Source organism: Parasteatoda tepidariorum, chromosome 2, assembly GCF_982258835.1.
Source record: "Parasteatoda tepidariorum strain Cologne lab strain chromosome 2, Ptep-v5.0, whole genome shotgun sequence".
NCBI lineage: Eukaryota > Metazoa > Arthropoda > Arachnida > Araneae > Theridiidae > Parasteatoda > Parasteatoda tepidariorum.
This window is the reverse complement of record NC_141756.1, coordinates 99,786,755-99,813,044: the sequence shown is the minus strand read 5'-3', so window position 1 is coordinate 99,813,044 and position 26,290 is coordinate 99,786,755. Positions and strand designations below refer to the sequence as shown.

At 28.1% G+C, this 26,290-nt stretch overlaps 1 protein-coding gene across 1 annotated transcript in view; it reads left to right on the top strand.

The window, feature by feature from the left end:
• Positions 1–2,985: 2,985 nt before the first annotated feature.
• Positions 2,986–26,290, top strand: part of LOC107440340 (ankyrin repeat and fibronectin type-III domain-containing protein 1) — a 390,356-nt gene continuing 367,051 nt past the window's right edge. The window contains exon 1 of the mRNA XM_087157858.1: positions 2,986–3,346. The gene's annotated coding sequence lies outside the window, so the exon portion shown is untranslated. The remainder of the gene's footprint in view (positions 3,347–26,290) is intronic.

Genomic DNA, 26,290 nt, shown 5'->3' with positions numbered 1-26,290 from the left:
AGGGAATTTTCCAAAATGTACAAAAACCAGTTGAAATTTGATTAAACCAGTAAACCAGGAGAAAGTGGAAAAATCCAGTACTCTACTTGTAAATCCAATATAGTTGGCTGCTATGCCATTAGAACATTCCCGCGACCCCCTGTTATATGTAACGTTTTTATACTATACTGCATTTTGACAAATTTTTCATTTTTTTTAAAAAAAGGGAGAAACCGATGGCAGACATGAGATCAGCAAGATCTAATATCTGTTAAGAAAAATATCATGCAACAGAAAAAATATTCATCAGTGTAATTATGAGAGACTGAGCGCCGATAATTATTATGCATCCATTACATTAGTGGGAAGCTCTTTGGGTTAATTAATTGGTGGAATGGACGAAAAAAAAGGTAAAGATTAATTCAAAAAGCGAATTATCAAAAATAATTTTGAAATAATCATTTTTGTTTCATCTGTTTAGATGCTAGCTTTATTTGTTAACTGGTTTTTTGTTATTGTTTTTTTTTAAAAAGGGAGAAACCGATGGCAGACATAAGATCAGCAAGATCTAATATCTGTTAAGAAAAATATCATGCAACAGAAAAAATATTCATCAGTGTAATTATGAGAGACTGAGCGCCGATAATTATTATGCATCCATTACATTAGTGCAGTGTTTCCCAAACTTATGACTTTTATGTACCTTTTCTAAATTTTTCGTATAGCTGTGTACCACTAATAAAAAAATTAATGCATTTTTTACTATTAAAAAATTGCAAAAAACTTAAAAATCACAACTGGTTGTTCACACCACTAATTATATTATATTAACTGTTAACTCTGCAAAAAATAGTCAATAGAAAAATACGTAATCATAAATTTTCATGGCTAGCTTTGTTTTTAAATGAAATGTTTTGAAACTTTCGTTTGTTGCAAGATATTTCGCATAAGAACGCGTACCCCCACTAAACTGTTCCCGTACCCCTGGGGGTACGCGTACCACACTTTGGGAAACACTGCATTAGTGGGAAGCTCTCTGGGTTAATTAATTGGTGGAATGGACGAAAAAAAGGGTAAAGATTAATTCAAAAAGCGGATTATCAAAAATAATTTTGAAATAATCATTTTTGTTTCATCTGTTTAGATGCTAGCTTTATTTGTTAACTGGCAAAATTAAACATGAAGTCATGTTTACTATAATATACTCTATAATTGTTCGTTTTTATTCAATGGAATTTTAAAAAAGTTTATCGAAATTTGTATTTAACTTTCGATTCTTCTTTTTTTTTTTAATTTTTTACCATTGAAACAATATTTCTTTTTTAAATATTTTAAAAACAAGATTCATAAAATATTTCTTTTCTATTTGGCATTTGATGAAATTTGTCAATCACCTGATTATTTAATTCAATTCGTGGGATCGTGAAAAATTAGGTCTTTTTTTAGATACGAATTACTTTACTTTTATGATTATTTATTAATATTACTTTTATTCATCAAATGGTTGATCATTTATTTTATTTATTAACTGGAATGAAAGTTAAGCATTCTAATTGAGGTTCGTGGAGGTTAAGGCTCCACTATTTCGTGTGATCAACTGTTTTAAATTACAATTTCGTAACGTGGAGCCAGATACGCGTCAATCTGAAGCTGTGTGAGTTGCAAGCTACGTCTGCCTGGGGATTGAACCTCAATTCTTTTGTCAGTTCAGTGGCGCCCCTGTATGAAGATGCAAGGTAATAATGAAGAAATATGATAGAAACATGAAGATGCAAGGAATATTGATGGAAAAAATTAACGTACTGTGAAAAGATTAGAAACAAAGTAATTTAATTCTTTCTTATTGAAGCAAATTAACTTTATACCAATTCATGATTCTGTCAAATTAAGAATTTCATTCTGCAAAAAAAGAATTTCTCCCTCTTAAAAATATAAATTCGCGGCGCCCCTTTTTGAAGATGCAAGGTAATAACGAAGAAATATGATAGAAACATGAAGATGCAAGAAATATTGATGGAAAAATTAACGTACTGTGAAAAGATTAGAAACAAAGTAATTTAATTCTTTCTTATTGAAGCAAATTAACTTTATACTAATTCATGATTCGGTCAAATTAAGAATTTCATTCTGCAAAAAAAGAATTTCTCCCTCTTAAAAATATAAATTCGCGGCTCCCCTTTATGAAGATGCAAGGTAATAACGAAGAAATATGAAAAAATGTGATTGAAATATGGAGATGCAAGGTATATTGATAGAAAATATTAATGTATTGTGAAAACATTAGCTAATTGTTCTTATTGAAGCAAATTAATTTCATACTTATTCATGATTCGGTCTAATTAAGAATTTCATTCTGCAAAATGAGGCTATACCCTTTATGAAGAGGCAAGAGAATAATGAAGAAATATTAAAAAAATGTGATAGAAATATGGAGATGTAAGGAATATTGATGGAAAAAATTAACGTATTGTGAAAAAATTAGCTAATTTTTCGTATTGAAGCAAATTAACTTTATACTTATTCATGATTCGGTCAAATTACGAATTTCATTCTGCAAAAAGAGAATTTCCCCCTCTCAAAAATATAAATTCGCGACGCCCCTTTATGAAGATGCAAGGTAATAACGAAAAAATATAAAAAAAATGTGCTAGAAATATGGAGATACAAGGAATACTGATGAAAAAAATTAACGTATTGTGAAAATATTAGAAACAAAGTTATTTAATTCTTTCTTACTGAAGCAAATTAATTTCATACTTCTTAATGATTCGGTCGAATTAAGAATTTCATACGGCAAAATGAGAATTTTCCCCTCCCAAAAATATTTCGCGGCGCCTCTGTAGGAAGATGCTAGGAAATGACGATTATTTTGTAAATGACCCCTCTAAAATGATGACTAGAATATATTATTATTTTTTTTCTTCTTCTATTTTCTTGATCCACCTTGAAAGCCGCGTGCCACCGCAAAAACCTGCCCAGGCAAGAAAATATTTTTTGATAGCTGTTGTAAAAGAAGAATCACCCCGCAGTTCGTTCTCTGAGTGTGGACGCATTAGTGAACTTAGTAGAGCAAAAATGCTTTTTTCGATTAACGCTGGCGTTGAATTGCAATTAAAAAGAATGTGATTTGTTGAGTGTGAATGATTCAAAACAGAATAAAAATAGATGGAGAGATTGTTATTACTATATATTTTATAACTGTGCCTACACCGGAATAGTGATGATTTCGAAAATAAATGCCATGGAATATAATAATAGTGTTCTTTATCAAGGATGTGATTAACAAAGTGTGAAATAAGAAAAGGATATAAGATTTAAAAAATAAAAATTGCTCAATGGTAAAGGATACTGCGAAACTATATTTTCTGTAAGTATTGAAAGCTTCTGTTAATTTTTAGAACATAATCAAAATAGTTTCTCTGAATGATTAAAGTTTCGTGATGACATATTCATTTCAATAAAATTAAAAATGAAGTAATTAAAAGCTACATTTTTTTTAAACAGTAGAAATCAATTTTTATTTTTGTTAGAGAGAAAGCATCTCTATCAAACACGTGGGAGAATTTTTGATGATTGTTTACATTTTGGATCTGTCAAAAATGGCTTTATTTATTCTCACTTTCGATTTTCAATTTATTTTATAATTTATTTCTTTTTAGTTTCGTATCTATTTATTTATTTCTGACAGAAAGTAATCGAAATATTAATTGGCAAAACAAGCATTTTGTGTTACAGTTTCGGAAACCATTTTTACGAATTATCGATTTTCAAATCTGGTCACGTGCTTTCGAAAATGGCCGAAGCTCAAATTGCGCCTTTTCAGTTTTCAACCCAAAATTAACAATCAAATTTTCCTTATTTAAACATTCTTATCAGACTTCGTGGTGTTGTAACTTATTATGAGATGCGTCCAGAACTCTAAACGATAAAGTGAGTTCCTAAATTCTATGGAACTTTGCTTCCACTATTATACTTTTAAAGGAATCCTGTACAAACAACTGGAACCAGTCTTTGAAATCTAATAAAATGTACCAAGAGATTTTTGCCAATAAATGATACCACGACATTAGAAATTTATTTGGATTCATTATTATTATTATTTTTTTTTAAGAAAAAAAGAATAATACTCATAAATAAAGTGCAAAATTCAGAATCAAACTATATGTCCGTTTTTGTAGCCAGGAATTAATTGAAATTGACGTCATGCTATTTTTTGCTGGCTATAAACATATGATAAAGTAGTTTAAGCATGTCACTGTATCATAGAATTAAACATTTAGGATTAAAATAATCATAGAATTAAACAATAAGGATTAAAATAAACATAGAATTAAACAAATAGAATTAAAATAATCGTAGAATTAAACAATTAGTGTTAAAATAATCATAGAATTAAACAATTAGGATTAAAATAATCATAGAATTAAACAATAAGGATTAAAATAAACATAGAATTAAACAAATAGAATTAAAATAATCGTAGAATTAAACAATTAGTGTTAAAATAATCATAGAATTAAACATTTAGGATTAAAATAATCATAGAATTAAACAATAAGGATTAAAATAAACATAGAATTAAACAAATAGAATTAAAATAATCGTAGAATTAAACAATTAGTGTTAAAACAATCATAGAATTAAACAATTAGGATTAAAATAATCATAGAATTAAAAAATTAGGATTAAAATAGTCATAGAATTAAGCAATTAGGATTAAAATAGTCATAGAATTAAACAATTAGGATTAAAATAGTCATAGAATTAAACAATTAGGATAAAAATTGTGGTAGAAAAAAGTGACACATTTTAAAACCTTCGATAATGGAAAACATTACATTTTGTAATGTTAGCAATTTATACTTAAATTAATTAACTATACTTAATTAAAATGTAAATATGAAACTGCTCTTTAACAATCGAATGAATAACAACAGAGCAACACGAATTTAATTTATCTCGGAATAAAATTGGCAGGTGTTACATTTAAAGTTAACGCATTGTTTTAAAGAATCAGTCATGCTCTAAAATACCATTTCTAGATTGAAAATTTCTTTTTAATATTATTAGCAGTTTCAAAATGCTCTTGAATTTAATTAAAAGGCATTTAAGGCAACTCATTTATGTTAGGAAATGTCATCCGTGTAAACCTGGCCAAATTATTAGACGCACTGTAAGATTCTATGCAAAATCTTAATTATTTGGAGACACTATACAGCTTTATTATTTTTAAGCGGCTGAAAACGATTTGCACTTGCTTACGTTCGTGTATCAATTGGTTAAAACAGACGATATGTAATATAAATTCGACAATTAGATAAATTAGACGATGTATTATTTCAATATGGAATATTTACTATATCAAGCATTATATTAGTATATTATAATAATTAGATCATATTATTAGACGAACTGTAGTTCTTTAACAGTTACATGTTTTGCACGAGTATATATGCAATTCTTTCATATTTAAACACACATGTAATGGGTTTTTATTCAGGAGATTTTTTTATATACTTCCCATTTATACTTATTTTTAACGTATTGCATTAGAATGTTAACCAAATGATACACGAACGTAAACAAGTGCAAACCGGTTTCAGTCGCGTAAAAACAATAAAGCTGTATAGTATCACCAGATAATTAAGAGTTTACATAGAATCTTATAGTGTGTCTAATAATTTTGCCAGGGGCAGTAATTTCAGAGGACATGCATATAGTTTATTAATAAGATATGTGAAGGAAGCAATTAACCTTACGCTTGCATGTTTAATTAAAACGGTGAAATGAGTTTCATACTTCTGATGAAAAAATAAATTATTTACTGATAAACAAATAATCAGGAAAAAATACTCATTTCGGTGAAAAAAAATCCTCTAATAGAAGGTTAAAAACTATTTTTTCTTGGTCCCAAAAATTCATCTGCTGCTACTTCAAAATATTATTTGTAAAAACAAAAGACTACTTTTACTAAGAAAAATAATAAAATCATCGATTCAACTTAAAATAATTTCTTCTTCTTTAATAATATTTAAAATAAACCCATTGCCAATAACAATAATTAAAAAAACACCTGAATTAACTAAGATTAGTGAAATTTATAATCCGCTTGTCGTATAATTAATTTTAGTCATATTTTTGAAGCGATTGCAACAAGACTTCCAAAAATATTTGAATGAATTAATAAAGGATCTTAAAGAATAATTAAAAAGTGCCCAAAAATTCTTTTTTTTTTTTAAGGTTATTTTATTCGGTTCTTTTTTAGGTCTGTTAGTTTATTTTTCTAGAAATTTCGATTGGCGATGAAATAGAGATAAATTTTGCTCGTAACAATCTGCTGTGATGTTATCAGAGGGGGAAATTTAATTGAAATTTGAGTGCACTAGCTAGTCAGAATGTAATCAAAATGCAAGAGCTTATAGGCTCTAAATCAAGTCAATGAAAACGTAACAAACAAGTCCAATTGAGAGTCTCTTACTAAGTTCTAACAAGTTGCCTAACAAGATTTATGATTTGAAAAATCAAGATTTTGATCCACGATTTTTAAAATGACTTTAAATGAAAAAGAAAAACAATGCTCGTCAATCATTGAATAAAACAAATGAAAGTGAGTAAGAAAAAAAGTACCATTAAATGATAATGTTTATTGTTAGCGATAAAAATAATAACCTTCGGTATGACTTAAAGCATACTTTTAAACTATTTAGCAACGAAATACAACTCTGCATTAAATGAGTAGGTGCAAAAACAAGCAATATATTTTGAGGGGAAAAAAATGCCGAGATGAGAATAAAATCTGCGAATTCGAGAAGACGTGTTCCCTTTCCTGTAATTTGCATACAGACCCTGATGTAACTCTCTTTAGAATTGAAAAGCAGTATACTTTCGATATCTCCAAGTTGAAGGGCTGCAAAAAAAAAAAAAAAAAAAAAAAAAAATCGAGATAGCTAGTTTTCGGGATAACAAGTTCAAAACTAAATTTGTTCTAAAAAAGAAGAAATATATTCTAAGATTACCCTAAAAGTAGAGTCATTAAATATAAAAATAACTACTAATAAATGTGTAGGGGAGAGTGGGGTCAATTGTAACATTTTTTACTTAACTATTTTTAACTAACAAAAAATCCAATATATTATTAGTATTAATTGACAGACGAGTAAAGTAGACTATCCTCTACTAGAAAAAAAAGTAAATACCTTATTTTAAATGTTATTATATTAGTTATTAACAATTTTTGACAGTCGTGCACTTGTTATAATTGTCCCCACTTACGGGGTCAATTATAACAGTTCATAAATTCAACTAAAACATAGTTAATTATGCATATTATCATAGTTGTGATGTCTTTTTTTATTGATCAAAATAGTAGTGGCATTTTAGGAGTAAAAATAATAATGAGCAGAGACAAGGGTTAAACTTTTAACTTTAAGGGGTTAAAAATTTTAATTTATGCCGTGAAAGCTGACAAATAAAATAATGTACATGCAACATAATATAAATGATATAGGAAACCATTGGTGGTTCTTAAAGAGTTAAGTAATGGTTTGTAAACATAAGATTATTTATTTTCAGCTGTTACAATCGTCCCCAAGACGCCATTTCAGCTTCATTTGTTAAAAACAATGCTAGTTATTGGTTTAAATTAAACTTACATTGTTATTTTTCTGACAAAAAAAAATCCTGTTCCATTTCGAAAAATATTCGACATAACAAAGTTATGAGAAGAAACCCTTCGACATATGAATTCAAATTAACATTACGTGGATAAGTAATGCTAAGGGGAAAAATATTTTTTTTTTGATATAACAAGGTTTTCGAAATATAGAAGTTCGACATATCGAGAGTATACGATAACATATGAAAGGCAAATCCTCTAGGTACCGTAGAACCTTTCTTATAACTACATTATTCCCCTTATCTTGACTTAGAACAACGTTGTCGTATTATTACGCAGTTTCTACAATTCCCCAAATACTTTTATAGTTAGTATCAACTTCTAACGAAATACACCACTCTTTCTATTTAAATGTATACGTGAATACCGTTCTGTAAAGCAAACATTTGAATTCATTCAGAACTTCATCAAAACCAGCTTTTTTTTAATGATTTCCTCAGGAAATATGACTATTTTATTTCAAAGTAAAGTTTGATGTTAGAATAAACTTGTTAGCTCAAAAAGTACAGAGTACCATTTTATCGTCACAACTTGTTGATCCAACATTGATTTCTCGAATTTTTTTTATTTTATTTATGATTATCCATTTATTTTTTCAAAATTTTATTTAATGATTAAAAAAGTTACTAATAGACAATAAGGTATATTATATGATTAGTATACAAATTAGTATACAAAGTTATTATAGTATACAAATTTTATATTATTATAAGATATTAAGATGAGAATTTTAAAATTAGGAAGATTCTAATATTGTACAAATCTGTAGAATAATTTTTGAAGAATTAAAATGAATTAAATTACTCAAAAAATTTCTCTACTGATTTAGTTTACATTTTGTATTTTATAATTTGAAATTAGATGTTTTTATGCTTAACAGTTCAAACATTTTTCAAAGTTCTGAAAGGTTTTAGAGCTTTAATACGCAAAAAGTAAAACTTACATAAGGAGAACCAAACTTTTGACCTCTCACAAAAGTCTAGAAATAGCAGTCACTCTAAAATTCAGATCTTTGAGGATCAGATTAAGAATTAGAAATAAATAAATAAATAAATGTTTATACCAGGAAACGTACATTTTTTGTCCGATTTTGTTTAAAATTTCATTAATAGGAGAGAAATAAAATAAAATAAAATGTGAGTTAGGCAGTAAGCAGGAAGAAAATTCTTTTGCATCTTAATAGCATAAAACAATAATTAATGTCTCAATACTAATTGAATCAATGAGTTCGGAAAACGGTAATCTCCAACAAAAAAGTGAATAGTTGAGACAAAAAACTGAATAGTTAAGTATCAGCTTGATATGTAAAGTTTTTTTTTTAAATTTTTTGATATTAAAATATGGCTGATTACAATATATTTTATTGAAATTATGCGATAATAACTTAATTTTTTTAATTAAAAAAATAATTAGAACTTGGAAAAGACCAGTTTTCGAACAAAACCCTAAAACCAATACTAAACATTATTTTCAACAAGCGAAAATATTAATAATTTATATTTTAGAAATGAAATAAAGACTTTATTTAAGTATTAGACTACATATTCAAAAATATTTGCATAGATTGAGAAATATTTTGGATTTTGGCTATCTGTGCTGCACTACTTACAAATTTCTTCATAGAAATACGATACTAATTTGGTTTATACTGAAAAAACCTTTTTTTGATGTCTGAAATTTTTTCGTGGTTTGAGGCAACTTTTCCAAAATAAGCTTTTTTTATCGGGTTATGGTGCCACGTTCAGGGTACTTTTTTTTGTACAGAGTAATTTTTCCATAATAATTACAGAGTAATTTCGATTTTTTGGAAGCTGTAAAAAGTATTTCACAATAATCTCAAACCTTTCATTTTATAAATAATTTTCAATAGAAACTTTCCGATAAACAAATAAATAGATAATTGTTATGGGAAACTAATTTTGCTAAAGAGATTAAATGTTATATCAAAGCTGTAAAATGGAATGTTTTTGCATATCATTATAATAATACTTGCTGTTATTTCGTCTGCAATAGAAACGGCGTGAAGTTTATGTGAAATATTAAGCCTATTTCTGCGAAATAAAATATATATATGCCTGTAAAATACGATGAAAATATTTTAAATGAATAAAAAATTATTTAGTCATTAAGACTGTGAACTTTTACAATTATATGAAAGTAAAACAATAAATTAAACCATTTCATTTTTTTCCTTTTGCAAAGAGAACATTGTTTAGAATCTTAATTACATTTCTCCCCAGGAGATAGAAATTAGAATAATTCTACCCACGACTTAATTTCTCCACTTCTTGATGTGGGCAGAATAGGATGATGATTAATTTTTACGAAATCAATTAGTTCTTTTCAAACTGTTTTCAACAAAAATAACGATAAAGATAACGATAATACATGGTAATTCAGCTTTTATGAGCTCTAAAAAAATAGTGCCAAGAACATCGTTATTTATTTTTTTTCTACACGAGATGATATAATATAACCATTGGCAGTCAGTTGAGTTAAAAACATCGAAATTCGTATTGTGGGAATAAAATTGTAAATATAAAAAACAATTATATTTTGATTTTTTTAAAAAAAAAACTTTGTTTACTCATACCCACTAAGAAAGGAGATCATCAAGGTCTTAGTGACGTCACATTTGATTGGCCGCCAATTTTAAATATTTGTCATTGATTGAACTTTATATCTATTTATATAAATTTTAAGCCTACCATATGCATATGCAGTACCGAAATTAAAAGGTTATAATATGAACCTATAGGCTACAAATTCCCCCAAAATTAGAAGTTTACACAAAGATGTTTAGATTAAAAAGTTTACGCATTATGGTTTGGAAATTGATGTTTTAACTAATAAAATCGAGATTGAGTTGAGAGAGGTAGTTTAATGAAACACTTAAACCTGTTTGATTGTGGGAGGAGACAGATGAGATTAAATATGTTTATTTGAACCACCTTCATATTTCAAGCTGAAATAAAACAGGTTTTGATGTTTACGCTCTCTTTTTTTCAGCTATAATTTGGCAGATTCTTATAACGTTTTTTTTTTTTTTTTCCCTCTCTGAAGAATTTCCTTGCGACTTCAAATGTGTATTTTCCTTTTTTTGATTTCATTTTTTATTAAGAAATTTTAAATTAAAAATTATGTTTTGCTGCAAATTAATATTTCATACAACTTGAGGACTGACTGAAAAAGAAAAAAAAAGCTATATTTATCTTTGAAAATATTAAATATTTTTTTTAAAGTTTTACAATCTCAAGGGTCAAAATACTTTTCTCAATTTGAGTTAAGTACTTTGCTAAGTTTAACGTTATTTTAATATTATATCCTTCGAATAATATTATATGCTTGTAAATAATCGTACTGTTTATTTTCACATATTTTTCACTTAGAATTTAAATGTTTTTCTTTTTTAAAGTTTTACAATCTTAAGGTTCAAAATACTTTTCTCAATTTGAGTTAAGTACTTTGCTAAGTTTAACGTTATTTTTATATTATATCCTTCGAATAATATTATATGCTTGTAAATAATCGTACTGTTTATTTTCACATATTTTTCACTTAGAATTTAAATGTTTTTCTTTTTTTAAAGTTTTACAATCTTAAGGTTCAAAATACTTTTCTCAATTTGAGTTAAGTACTTTGCTAAGTTTAACGTTATTTTTATATTATATCCTTCGAATAATATTATATGCTTGTAAATAATCGTACTGTTTATTTTCACATAATTTTCACTTAGAATTTAAATGTTTTTCTTTTTTAAAGTTTTACAATCTTAAGGTTCAAAATACTTTTCTCAATTTGAGTTAAGTACTTTGCTAAGTTTAACGTTATTTTTATATTATATCCTTCGAATAATATTATATGCTTGTAAATAATCGTACTGTTTATTTTCACATATTTTTCACTTAGAATTTAAATGTTTTTCTTTTTTAAAGTTTTACAATCTTAAGGTTCAAAATACTTTTCTCAATTTGAGTTAAGTACTTTGCTAAGTTTAACGTTATTTTTATATTATATCCTTCGAATAATATTATATGCTTGTAAATAATCGTACTGTTTATTTTCACATAATTTTCACTTAGAATTTAAATGTTTTTCTTTTTTAAAGTTTTACAATCTTAAGGTTCAAAATACTTTTCTCAATTTGAGTTAAGTACTTTGCTAAGTTTAACGTTATTTTTATATTATATCCTTCGAATAATATTATATGCTTGTAAATAATCGTACTGTTTATTTTCACATATTTTTCACTTAGAATTTAAATGTTTTTCTTTTTTAAAGTTTTACAATCTTAAGGTTCAAAATACTTTTCTCAATTTGAGTTAAGTACTTTGCTAAGTTTAACGTTATTTTTATATTATATCCTTCGAATAATATTATATGCTTGTAAATAATCGTACTGTTTATTTTCACATATTTTTCACTTAGAATTTAAATGTTTTTCTTTTTTAAAGTTTTACAATCTTAAGGTTCAAAATACTTTTCTCAATTTGAGTTAAGTACTTTGCTAAGTTTAACGTTATTTTTATATTATATCCTTCGAATAATATTATATGCTTGTAAATAATCGTACTGTTTATTTTCACATAATTTTCACTTAGAATTTAAATGTTTTTCTTTTTTAAAGTTTTACAATCTTAAGGTTCAAAATACTTTTCTCAATTTGAGTTAAGTACTTTGCTAAGTTTAACGTTATTTTTATATTATATCCTTCGAATAATATTATATGCTTGTAAATAATCGTACTGTTTATTTTCACATATTTTTCACTTAGAATTTAAATGTTTTTCTTTTTTAAAGTTTTACAATCTTAAGGTTCAAAATACTTTTCTCAATTTGAGTTAAGTACTTTGCTAAGTTTAACGTTATTTTTATATTATATCCTTCGAATAATATTATATGCTTGTAAATAATCGTACTGTTTATTTTCACATATTTTTCACTTAGAATTTAAATGTTTTTCTTTTTTAAAGTTTTACAATCTTAAGGTTCAAAATACTTTTCTCAATTTGAGTTAAGTACTTTGCTAAGTTTAACGTTATTTTTATATTATATCCTTCGAATAATATTATATGCTTGTAAATAATCGTACTGTTTATTTTCACATAATTTTCACTTAGAATTTAAATGTTTTTCTTTTTTAAAGTTTTACAATCTTAAGGTTCAAAATACTTTTCTCAATTTGAGTTAAGTACTTTGCTAAGTTTAACGTTATTTTTATATTATATCCTTCGAATAATATTATATGCTTGTAAATAATCGTACTGTTTATTTTCACATAATTTTCACTTAGAATTTAAATGTTTTTCTTTTTTAAAGTTTTACAATCTTAAGGTTCAAAATACTTTTCTCAATTTGAGTTAAGTACTTTGCTAAGTTTAACGTTATTTTTATATTATATCCTTCGAATAATATTATATGCTTGTAAATAATCGTACTGTTTATTTTCACATAATTTTCACTTAGAATTTAAATGTTTTTCTTTTTTAAAGTTTTACAATCTTAAGGTTCAAAATACTTTTCTCAATTTGAGTTAAGTACTTTGCTAAGTTTAACGTTATTTTTATATTATATCCTTCGAATAATATTATATGCTTGTAAATAATCGTACTGTTTATTTTCACATAATTTTCACTTAGAATTTAAATGTTTTTCTTTTTTAAAGTTTTACAATCTTAAGGTTCAAAATACTTTTCTCAATTTGAGTTAAGTACTTTGCTAAGTTTAACGTTATTTTTATATTATATCCTTCGAATAATATTATATGCTTGTAAATAATCGTACTGTTTATTTTTACATAATTTTCACTTAGAATTTAAATGTTTTTCTTTTTTAAAGTTTTACAATCTTAAGGTTCAAAATACTTTTCTCAATTTGAGTTAAGTACTTTGCTAAGTTTAACGTTATTTTTATATTATATCCTTCGAATAATATTATATGCTTGTAAATAATCGTACTGTTTATTTTCACATAATTTTCACTTAGAATTTAAATGTTTTTCTTTTTTAAAGTTTTACAATCTTAAGGTTCAAAATACTTTTCTCAATTTGAGTTAAGTACTTTGCTAAGTTTAACGTTATTTTTATATTATATCCTTCGAATAATATTATATGCTTGTAAATAATCGTACTGTTTATTTTCACATATTTTTCACTTAGAATTTAAATGTTTTTCTTTTTTAAAGTTTTACAATCTTAAGGTTCAAAATACTTTTCTCAATTTGAGTTAAGTACTTTGCTAAGTTTAACGTTATTTTTATATTATATCCTTCGAATAATATTATATGCTTGTAAATAATCGTACTGTTTATTTTCACATATTTTTCACTTAGAATTTAAATGTTTTTCTTTTTTAAAGTTTTACAATCTTAAGGTTCAAAATACTTTTCTCAATTTGAGTTAAGTACTTTGCTAAGTTTAACGTTATTTTTATATTATATCCTTCGAATAATATTATATGCTTGTAAATAATCGTACTGTTTATTTTCACATAATTTTCACTTAGAATTTAAATGTTTTTCTTTTTTAAAGTTTTACAATCTTAAGGTTCAAAATACTTTTCTCAATTTGAGTTAAGTACTTTGCTAAGTTTAACGTTATTTTTATATTATATCCTTCGAATAATATTATATGCTTGTAAATAATCGTACTGTTTATTTTCACATAATTTTCACTTAGAATTTAAATGTTTTTCTTTTTTAAAGTTTTACAATCATAAGGTTCAAAATACTTTTCTCAATTTGAGTTAAGTACTTTGCTAAGTTTAACGTTATTTTTATATTATATCCTTCGAATAATATTATATGCTTGTAAATAATCGTACTGTTTATTTTCACATAATTTTCACTTAGAATTTAAATGTTTTTCTTTTTTAAAGTTTTACAATCTTAAGGTTCAAAATACTTTTCTCAATTTGAGTTAAGTACTTTGCTAAGTTTAACGTTATTTTTATATTATATCCTTCGAATAATATTATATGCTTGTAAATAATCGTACTGTTTATTTTCACATAATTTTCACTTAGAATTTAAATGTTTTTCTTTTTTAAAGTTTTACAATCTTAAGGTTCAAAATACTTTTCTCAATTTAAGTTAAGTACTTTGCTAAGTTTAACGTTATTTTTATATTATATCCTTCGAATAATATTATATGCTTGTAAATAATCGTACTGTTTATTTTCACATAATTTTCACTTAGAATTTAAATGTTTTTCTTTTTTAAAGTTTCACAATCTTAAGGTTCAAAATACTTTTCTCAATTTACGTTAAGTATTTTGCTAAGTTTAACGTTATTTTAATATTATATCCTTCGAATAATATTATATGCTTGTAAATAATCGTGCTGTTTATTTTCACATAATTTTCACTTAGAATTGAAATGTTTTTCTTTTTTAAAGTTTTACAATTTTAAGGTTCAAAATACTTTGCTAAATTAGTTTGCTTAATTTTTTAATAATATTCGTAAACAATATAAATATCTTATTTTTAAATAATCGTAGTGTTTATGTTTACATTATTTCCACTTAGAATTTAAATGTTTTTCGTATGGTTCTGAAATAATTCTTCGGGGTCTAATTTTAAAATGGCAATTTTAAGAATGTGCCAATAATTCTTTATTTGTTTCGTTTCTAACATAATATGACATATTTTTCTCAGTCTCGTAATCGTTTCCTCATTCAAACTAATCATTTTTTATTTTTTAATGTATGATTAAATCCACTATTTCATTACATAAAAGAAAATCAGAAATAATACCTTTTTTACTGAGGCTCATTCTTTTGATATTAAAAATACTTTTGATGAATCATGATTTAAAAAGGAAAACTTTAATTATAAAATCCTTTTCTATTATGAAATGAAAATAATATTGTTTCATAACAACATCAAATAGTGATGCCCTTTTTTTATTAAGTTATGACAATAACATTGAGTTATTCTAATTCAAAAACTAAAAATTCAACACTTAAAAGCATTTAAGAGCCAATTAATTAGCTAAAACTAAAAAAAACATATTTCACTCAAAAAAGACTTGAACTATTTATTATAGTTTTCTCTTAATACAACCATGATTAAAATAAAAGTACATTGGTTAAATTGTCTTTGACCAATTGATTAATGCTTATTGATCTATTTTCAAATTGTAACATAAAAGAAATACATTTCCTGAAAAATATTTCCCTAGCATAAAATTATTTCATATTTAATTGAATCAAAATCCTTTTAAAAGAATCAGAATCATTAGAATCAATCTTTCCCATTCATTTCGTTTCGTTTTAACTTTATACAGATTGCACCATTTCTTATGTTTTTCATGTATATTGCTTGGCATTAATTAAAACCAAAAGCTTATTAAATTTAAAAAATTAATATAATTTAATTAAATCAAAAAATATATTCGTATTTAAATAAAATGTTACTATAAATTTAAAAAAAATATTTAAATTTTCATATTTTGTAAAACACACATATAATTTAACAGTTCTGTTAAATTAGAATTAGAACAGTTTCAAAGTTCTGTCACTTAAAATATAATAATCGAAATGATTATAAATGTAAATCATGTTAGTAATTCTCGGATCATAGGTCTTACTTCAGTATGGGATACCTACAAGAGACGTAGTGTGGGTATCTCGATCCTGATTGGTTGTTGAAACGGGGCATTTCTACAAGTTAGCAACTGTTCTTTCCGTTCTATTTCCCGTAAGCCAAGCACGCCAAGTGTCAGTTCTCTTAAGTGACACATTCTAAATTCTTTCACAAAGATTTAAATTCTTTCACTATATATTTGCACAGGGACTTAACACAAAGACAGGCACGAAGCCATGAGGAACATAAACAAACTTATTATGCATCGAAAATATATCATGGCCACAATAAAATACGTAAACAAATAATAAATCTAAGTTAAGTGAAAGAAGTAGAAGATAAAGAATTACATTTCAACTAATTCGATGAGCGATACGGCTCTGTATTTCATTAACGTATCGTTAATTAACATTCTAACTGATGTAGAGAAACTTAAGCTGAACTTTAATACGCAATTTTACTGACGTAGATTATCTGGCGCTGACGTCATAGGTCACAAGTGTCGGTATAGGAGGTCTTTTTATGATGCTACCCAAAGAAAAAACAAAGCAAACAAAAAAAAACGGTGCCAATTTACAGAAATATTGTCAAATGGAGTCGCGATGGCTCAGGTGATAGAGCGTTCTCCTCCCAATGAGGCGAACCGGGTTCGAATCCCAGTCGATACGAATTCCGCATCCGGCTTGCACCAACCACAGTGCTGACGTGCAATATCCTCAGTGGTAGACGGATCATGGGTTAGAGTCCCCTTGCCGCCAGGCTAACCGTGGGAGGTTCTCGTGGTCTTCATCTCCATGTAACGCAAATGCGTGTTAGTTCCATCAAAAGTCCTCCACGAAGGCATATTTCCCCAGGAGTTCAGTTGTCTTCTGGATTGGGTTCAAAATTACAAGGCTACGGAGTTGAACATTAGTAGTCGTTAACCCAAAAATTGGGTCGGCTGTTCAACGACGGTTGTAATGAAAATATAGCCAAATAAGGGAAAACACTCAAAACATGACTTACCTTACACTTTATTTATGCTGTGATATTATTAATATTGTTAAATTTGTCTTGTTGGCATTTGGCTCATGGCCTGTTAGAATTTATAAATTACAGAAACATCTTTTGAATGATAAAATTACGCGTAAATTTGAACATAAATCACAATAATAAAGCTTCCCAGATTACCAAGACTGTTCACACATCGCCTCGTAAGCGTAACATAAGCGGAGGAATACACCGGAAGTTTTCTAAATTTCTTCCGGATTTAGGAAGCTTGTTATTGTTTACATTCCGTCAACCATTGATTCGAGATATTTCTTTTTAATTATTCTTGCAGAAGTTATTTCTACTCTTATCTTACTACGCGTTTCAGAAATTTCGATATTTTTTTTTTTTTTAATCCGCTATTATAATTAATTGTGCGGGGATTATTATTAGCACTGGTGTCTCATTTGACGCGTTTTATTTTGTGCCGTTCTATCATCAATCCAAGTCACTTTTCAGTTGCTACTACTTATTTCCATATTATTTTTTTCCTCTTAAAAAATCTGGATATCTTTAGTACAATTTTATTACGACGCGTAAAATTCGAAAGTGTTTTTTTAACTGTCTTTTTGAGCTTTTTTTTTTTTTTTTTTTTTTTGTAGTTTAAAAAATTGCTGTAAAAATTTTTTTTTAAACATCACATTCATAAAATCTCTTTCTACGCATATTTTAGAGCACATATTTAAATTCGAATATCGTATTAATGCATAATAAAAATACATATAATGCATATAAGAATGAAGCATGTCAAAAGTGATTACTATAGGCACGATTTGAAATTCGCGGCTCGTTATAACCCAAATAGCACAGTTACCAGATTGCAGCAAAACTGGGACAGTCACGAAGACTCATTTGTTAAGTCATGCGTGGGATTTTGAAGGTTACTACGTCCGCCATTGTGAAAGTCACGTTTTGACGTCAGTCAGACGTCAAGACGAGACCACAATGAGACATATAACTTTCGCATTGACGTTACCGTGTGACAAGAATGTGACATTCGCGTCTCAGCTTAGTCACACGGTAGTCCTATTTAGACATAAATGTCAAAATTTTGTCAAGACGTGAATAAGTCGCATCTTCGTCATTCTGTGACCTTGTCAAGACATAAATATGTCACAGTTTCGTCACACCGTCATCATGTTGAGACGTGAGTAGGTCACATCTTTGTCACGCATAATGATGTCACTGCGACAACTAAATTCAGACGATAGGGAATTTTTGGGATTTTCTTACTGAGTATTTTTCTAAGAATAATTAATTACCCATTAACTTCGGAAAATAACCTTTTAATTAGCATCTTGTCTTTTTACTTGGAAAATTTATCTATATTCTCTCCCGCCCCCCCTCCGTGAAAAAAAAACAGTCTGTGAACAGTCTAGTTTAAACAATATTAGTCCAAACGTACGCAAAATAAAATAAAGCATTCTATTTAAAATTAAATATAAAACGATTACAAAAAATGTTTTTGTTTATGGAACTGTTCACGCAAAAATTATGTTATTTTTCTTCCTCTGCAATAATATTTTTGAATAAAATAAGTCATATCAAGTTTGTGGCTATAAAATTAGTGTAAAATTAGAAATTTTAAACATGAATCTTAAAGAAAATGTAAGCATGTACATCTATTTTAAAAACTGATGGAAAAAAACATCTAAATTCTTTCTTCAAATAAATAATGTAAGATACGTTTATTTAAATTTTGGTTTGATATTTGGACAAGGGGTGTTTTGCATTTAATTTATTTTTTTCTGACATTTCGAGCTTTTAGTTAATGGAACAATTATATACTTAAGCTTTCTTTTTTAGACAAGCACGTTTACGGAGACCAATTCTTTCTTAATGTCATTTATGAATGCTTTCGGAAATATTTAAATAGGTCACACTTTCGAGTGCAATCATTGTGACCATTTGCAACTATAAATGGAATTCACAGTAAGAGATTGGAAGCAAAAAGCTGCTTGCAAAACTTCTAAGTGACTGTTCTGTGTAGATTGGAATCATAACTTTAGTGATACAAGTAGCATATACACGTGACTTCAATGAAACAAATGCGATAAAAATTAAATATGAAAACAAAATGAGGTAAATAGTAAAAAATGCTCCTGGAACTTTGATGAAGTCATGAACGTGACTTCCACGTGACTTTCAAGGGATCAAAGTTGCGACAAAGTGGCACCTAATTTTCCAAGTGACTTGAGTCCCAGTTAAGTGTATTTGCGACTACCACGTGACGCAAGTCACAATAAATAGTCATGGAGACTTTCATGTCACAAGACAGTGTAACATAACAAAGTAATATTATGACCACTTTCAGACAATTCGAAACTGTCACTGCTATGACTGTGACAATCTGTGCTATTTGGGAAAGTATTAAAAAAAAACGTGGAATTTCGACTATAACCACCGAAAACACGATCGAAAAGTCTCATGGATTAACTTTGAACTGGACACAAATAAAGAGGTCTAAGAGGGATTAAAATTCACGCATCATAATTTCGTCAAATTAAAAATATTAAGATTTTCAAAACTTTGGAAATTCTTAGCGATAACCTCCGAAAAATAAAAACGATCCAAAAACTACATTGATATAAATTTAACGCGTCAAAACCTTAAAGGCGTAATTCAAAATTTTATTCAGAATAAATTATAATAGAACAAATTATAAACATTTCCAACGGTTTCAACTCAAAAAATTTTAATCAAATGAACATTCTTTTGCTGTCGACGACTTCATTTAATTCTAGGAAGTTCGCAATCAATTTTTCTGAACTTTTGAAGTACACTTCAGATGTTGCCAAATTATTGAGAGGAAAAAAAAATGCTGACGACGGCACACGAAGCTATCATTTGAACTTTTGATTTTAAAATCGTTTGCTATTTGTTATGAAATATCAATGGGACACTTGCAAGTGACGTAGTGTGGGCATCTCAACCCTGATTTGCTGTTGAAACGAGGCATTTGCTTATGTTAGCAACTGTTCTTTCCATTCTTTTTTGAGTAAGTCAAGCCCGCCAAGTATCAATTCTATTAAGTGATACATTCTATTTTCTTACACAAAGATTCTTTCACAAAGATTTCGATCCTTTCAGTACATGTTTCTTTCTTTAACACAAAGACAGGTACGAAATCATGTAGAACATAAACAAACTAATTATGCATCGAAGTTGTCAGTTGTACAAAACAAAAATATATCAAGGTTACAATAAAATGCATAAACAAATAATAAATCTAAGTTAAGCAAAAGATGTAGACGAGAGGGAATTTCAGTAAATTCGATGCGAGATACGGAGCTGTATTTAATTGACTTCACGTTAATTAACCCTATAGCTTATGTGGAGAAACTTAGTTCAACTTTAACACGACATTTTGCTTATAAGCGACCTGGCACTGACGTCATAAGTCACACGTGTGGGTATCCATGATCTTCTTCTTGAAGTGCAAGTTCCTAATTAAATGTTTCTTTTTAAATATTTCCCTCTATCGTATTGACAATCTTTCCATTCACGCTTTTATAACTTGTGAAATTAATACTTTTCACAAATTATTAAACACATTCAAACTACAGATTATTTAACAAACCTAAAAGTGTCTCTGAACACAAGTGACTTTAGTAAGATAAGTCGTGAAATAGTTCATATGTGACTTTCAAGGAAGTTGCAACAACGTTTTTCACTGACTTTATTACCAGTCATGTATAGTTGTGACTAACCAAGAGTCACAAAATATAGTGTCATATCATAAAATGAAGTAACGTCGAAGTCACATTATTTTTTTAATTTTATTTTATATCCGTCGTTGAACAGTTGACCCAGCTTTTGGGTTTACGACTACTAATGTTCAACTCCGTAGCCTTGTAATTTAGAACCAATCCAGAAGACAAGGAAAGTCCTGGATCAGTACCCACAGAGGTGTGATTTGTTATGGGAACATGGAGGACTTTGTGATTCGGCAGATTTAACGTGCGTCAGTCACCATTTACGACACTGGGAATCTTCGGCCCCTGGTGATCGAACGCACTACCCCTTGGATATGGGCCCATGCTGTGCTCTACGAACCGGGCATTCCCGATCCTAAAGTCACATTATAACATTTTTGGGACAACTAAGACTAGTGTGTACTGTGACTGAGACTAGTGTGATTGTTTTTGGCTTTATTTGGTCGTTCCTCTGACAATCTGCGCTATCTCGGAGTTTATTCTTTTTTTTTTTTTAAAAGATGAATTTTTAAGTTTGAGAAACGGAATTAAATGTTATGTCCATTTTGTTAATCCCGCGTTTTGAGTTGCGTCAAATTTTTTAAATACGCACTTTGAGCTATGCCTAAAATAAAAAGTTCACGGACAATTTATTTCTTACATGGTACCAGTACCCTACGAAACTGCCAGTTAAAATTTCCGATGTGAACAAACTTAGAGACCTGAAACTAAAAGGCAGAAGATAATACGATTAAATAAAAAATGAAAACTACGTTATTCAAGTAAACTAAAAGATGGAAATTTAATTTTTTCTTCCTAAAACAAAAAGCGTATTGCTTCGTAATAAACTTCTGTCGCCACAGAAAATTTCTCTCTGCGCCTCTTCCGAAAGCATCTCAGAAAATCTCTTCTTTCCTTCACACGAAAAGCACAGTTTTAAAAATATTTATTATAACTCTTTGGTGATTCAATGATGGTTTTTACAATTCGTCGGACACTTAAAAACTGATTCAACAAGAAATAAAAGAATTAATTCTCTTAAAGTGATTCAACAAGAGTTTTTCTTAAAAATTAAAATATTGTGAGTACTCTTCATCTTTCGAGGATATCCATGAATCGACTAATTCCCTTGGTTTCTTCAAATGGAGTAAATTTCTGTTCAGACAGAGCATGCGCCATCACCCCGGAATGGGTGATAATCTGAAGGAGCAAGGTCTGGTGAATGCTGCTGGTGTGGAAGGACTTCCCATTGAGGTGTTTCCAAGTAGCAAAATCAATTCTCATGCAAAATCGACGTTCAATGTCTCTTAGCTGCAGTTCGTATGGAACCCAAATTCCTTGTTTTTGGATAATTCCCAACGATTTTAAATGATGTGAAATTGCTTTCTGAGTCACTTGTAATGTAAGAGAAAGTTATTTTTGCACTTGGGACGAATCTTCTTCCAATTCCTTATTTTCGTACAATTCCTGCCTTCCACTCTATTCTTTGTCTACCACTTCAAACTCATCGTTTTTAAACTTCTGAGACTACTCATGACAACTTTTCTCACTTAAAGCATGCTTTGCTTCTATAAGCACCATATGCTAAAAAGCACCATATGCTTCTCCAAGCAATCGATGTGTCTAAGCTGCAGATTTCTTCAAATTAAAGAAGTAAATCAAAAGTTTCCGCAATTGGCGCTAAACTTGACATTTTTGCACGAAAACAATTACTTAATGCTAATACGGAATCACTAATAGTTTAAGGTTATGTTGTTGCCCGATGAACGAAATTACAATAAGACGATTAACACCAGTCAATTTCTACATAAGTTTCTGGCAGTGCCATCTTGCGACGAACGGTAGAAACTTATTGGGGTAAACTCAATGCGTTTTAATCTACACACCAACAACAACAAACACAGAACTTCCGGTTATTTGTAAAGTGAAAGGCCAGTTCCTTATAGTTATTTTTCCCAATAATAGTCTTAAAATTAAAGTAATTTCAGGTAACAGATAAGGTCGAATTTCTTTTCTATAAAACAATCCCAAATATATTCTAACTAGAAAGAAAAATCGGCCCTATAAAGGGCAAAAATCAAGCCTTCCATTAAAGTTTCGCTCTTTATAAAGCAAGCATTAAATTGACCTTCAACCGCTGTTGAGTAAAGTTCATGAAATATTTTCCCCTAAGGAAGGACACTGAACCCTTCCTCAACTTTCGTTTGCTGGAAAAGGCTGTTCCGTTAATTTAAAGAATGTTAGTCGGCTTAGCGACCAAAGTAATCACAAATTGAGAAAACCTGTTTCTTGCTAGAAATGAGTGGTTGTTAAGGAAATTAAACAAATAAATTTTCGATGTCAAAAAGAATAAGGTAGAGATGTGTAAACATGACGTCATTAAAGAATGATTTTTGTTTTTGAGTATTATTTGAATGTTTAAATGAAATGACGTGGGATGTGTGCGCAATAACGTTACTTTCAAAGTGTAGAAGTCAGTTGTTCTACTGCAGATTAAATAAGGTGATCGCTTAAAGTGCTCCCAAAAAATTATAATTTCACGCATTACCTATTGCTTAGATGATCTGGACATTATCTTCTAGAAACTCCTTAAACAGAAAATAAGATCATTGCTGGAACAATGTTTCCCGAAATCTTAATTATCAGGTGATACTTTACAGCTTTAATGCTTTTACGAGGCTGAAACAGGTTTGCACTTGTTTACATTCGTGTAACAATTGGTTAAATTAGACGATAAATACTATAAATTCGACGCTTGGATAAACTAGACGATATTTTATATAAATATAGAATATTTATTACATCTTGTATTATATTAGTATATTATAATAATTGAATCAAATTATTAGACGCACTGTAGTTTTTTAATAATGACATGTTTTGCACCAGTTTATAGGCAATACTTTTATATTTAAACATACATGTAATAGGTTTTTATTCGGGAGATTCCTTATTGACTTCCTATTTGTATTTTTTTTTTTAACGTATTGCATTACAATGTTAACCAATTGATACATTAACATAAACAAGTACAAACCGGTTTCAACGGCGTCAAAACAATAATGCTGTATAGCATCACCTGATAATTAAGATTTTACATTATGTAAACATTACATTATGTAGATTTTGCATTTTGTAAACAATTAAGTGACAAATTTTAAAAAAAATGAGATCATAGAAGCATACTTAGCAATAAGTTCTGTTGAAGAATAACGCCTGGTATGCCGATAAGTCCCCTGGACTGTCTTAGCAGAGTGCTCCTCTCCAAGACTTGCTCAGGCCACTCTATTTAGACCAGTGGTCGGAAAAATTACATTATTTTTGAAGTTTACTACGACTACAACTCTTTTTTCTTATAAATGCAAACTACTTTCGAAATGTAGAGACTATTTCCTACTTTAAGGAACCGATCTTAGCTGGAGAAATTAATTTGCATCTGTATAGTTTACACTGCTGGAGAAATTAATTTACACATTATGTTCAAAATGGTTTTGAAGGAAAAATTGGTTTACATTAAACGCAAAGAACTATTCAGAAATATTTATTTATGTTTACATCAGCGATTCTGTGGGGAGCGAGCACACTAGAGGGGTGGAGCGAGAATATCCAAGGGAAAATATTATTTAAAAAAATTGTTCAACTGACTGAAAGGAAAGCACACATACGCATAGAAAACAAAATACATTTCGACTTATTTAATGACTTATTAAAGGGAAATAACTTATTAAATCAAAACTTAAGGTGGGTGAGCCAAAGGTGGCCATTTCTAAGCTGTGAGGATTTTTCCTAATTTTCTGGTTAAGTCTGTGTGGCTGAAGTTTTTTTTGCAAAATCTTGCACCTATCTCTAATACATATCACGTATACTTTTAACTGTAAAATGAAATTTCATTTATTTTATAGTACAATTTCACAATTGTAGCTTTTGCCCCTCAGGTGCATACATGACAGTACTTTTACTTTCGTTACTTGTCCCGCCGGTATAAGTAAAAAGTACGTACTTTTACTTGTACTTCGTTACTTTTTAAATTTAGTACTTTTACTTGTACTTTCGTTACTTTTTTAGGGAAAAAGTACAAGTATTTGTAACTGAAATGTCGAATGAAATCGTTACTTTTTTCTAAAACTCGGTAAGCTTTCTAAAAAAAAAAAAAAAAAAAAAAAAAAAAAAAAAAAAAAAAAAAAATGCAATTTCGAAATGCAATTATTTTGTAAAATGAATAAAAATATTAATTAGCAAGTTATTTTCATTCATTTTCGAGTTTTATGCATTTGTTTAATAAATTTTAAATAAAAAAGGTTGGATTTTGTTATTACGTTTTTCAATTTTCTTTTTGAACTCACTAATAATACATTTTTGTCTTAAGACATTTTTTACTAAATACATTTTTACCTAGTACATTTTTTACTGAAATTATGTTTATGCCCGACCTTGTCAAACAACGCCCAGTCAAATCTCTAAGAATTATTGAAAACTATTATAATTACTATTTTAACTCTTGAAAACTCGAAGGTATTAATTTAGCCGCTGGTACTAAAATTCGTTTACAAATTTTAATTATTCCGTTAGGCAGAAATGTTCGGAAAATGATTTTCTCGCATGACTTCAGCATTAGCCATTGTTACAAATAAAACTGCAGACTGTTCTGTTTCAACTTATACAGCACATTCAATTATTTTTTACTAGCTCAAAGATCACAAAGCTATCTGAAACCCTGTGTTTGCTTTGTTTATGTTTTTAAAACGCGTTTTTCTAGAGTAAAACAATTTTAAATCAATGGTAATTTAAATAAATAAAAACAATAAACTAAAAATTAAAATCAATAGATAAAATTTCTTTTTCGTGCAAAGCCATAAAAAGTTTGATATTAAAATTATATTATACCATTATATTATAAAATTATATTATAATATTCTTCTGAATTTAAAAATAAATTAATGTCCATAACTTTCAAAATTAAAAATAATTAAATAAATAACAACAATTTTGCGAAAACATTAAAGAACATAAGAATATTATTCAATAAAATTTTAGGTTACTTTGAATTTTCGATTTCCTAGAAATGTATTTTTAAATCGTTACTTTTTTTGCTTAGTACTTGTACTTTTACTTGTACTTTTTACTCGTTACTTTTTAAAATAAGAACTTTTTGCTTTTTACTCGTTACTTTTTTTAAAAATACTTGTACTTCTACTCGTTACTTTTTAAAAGTAACGTTGCCATATATGCTAAGGTGGCCCATATATTGAAATCATCTTTAGAACAGACACTTGAACTGGCGAACGTGTTTCAAAAAGGCACTTTAAGAGTGTTACTGGTGGAGACAAG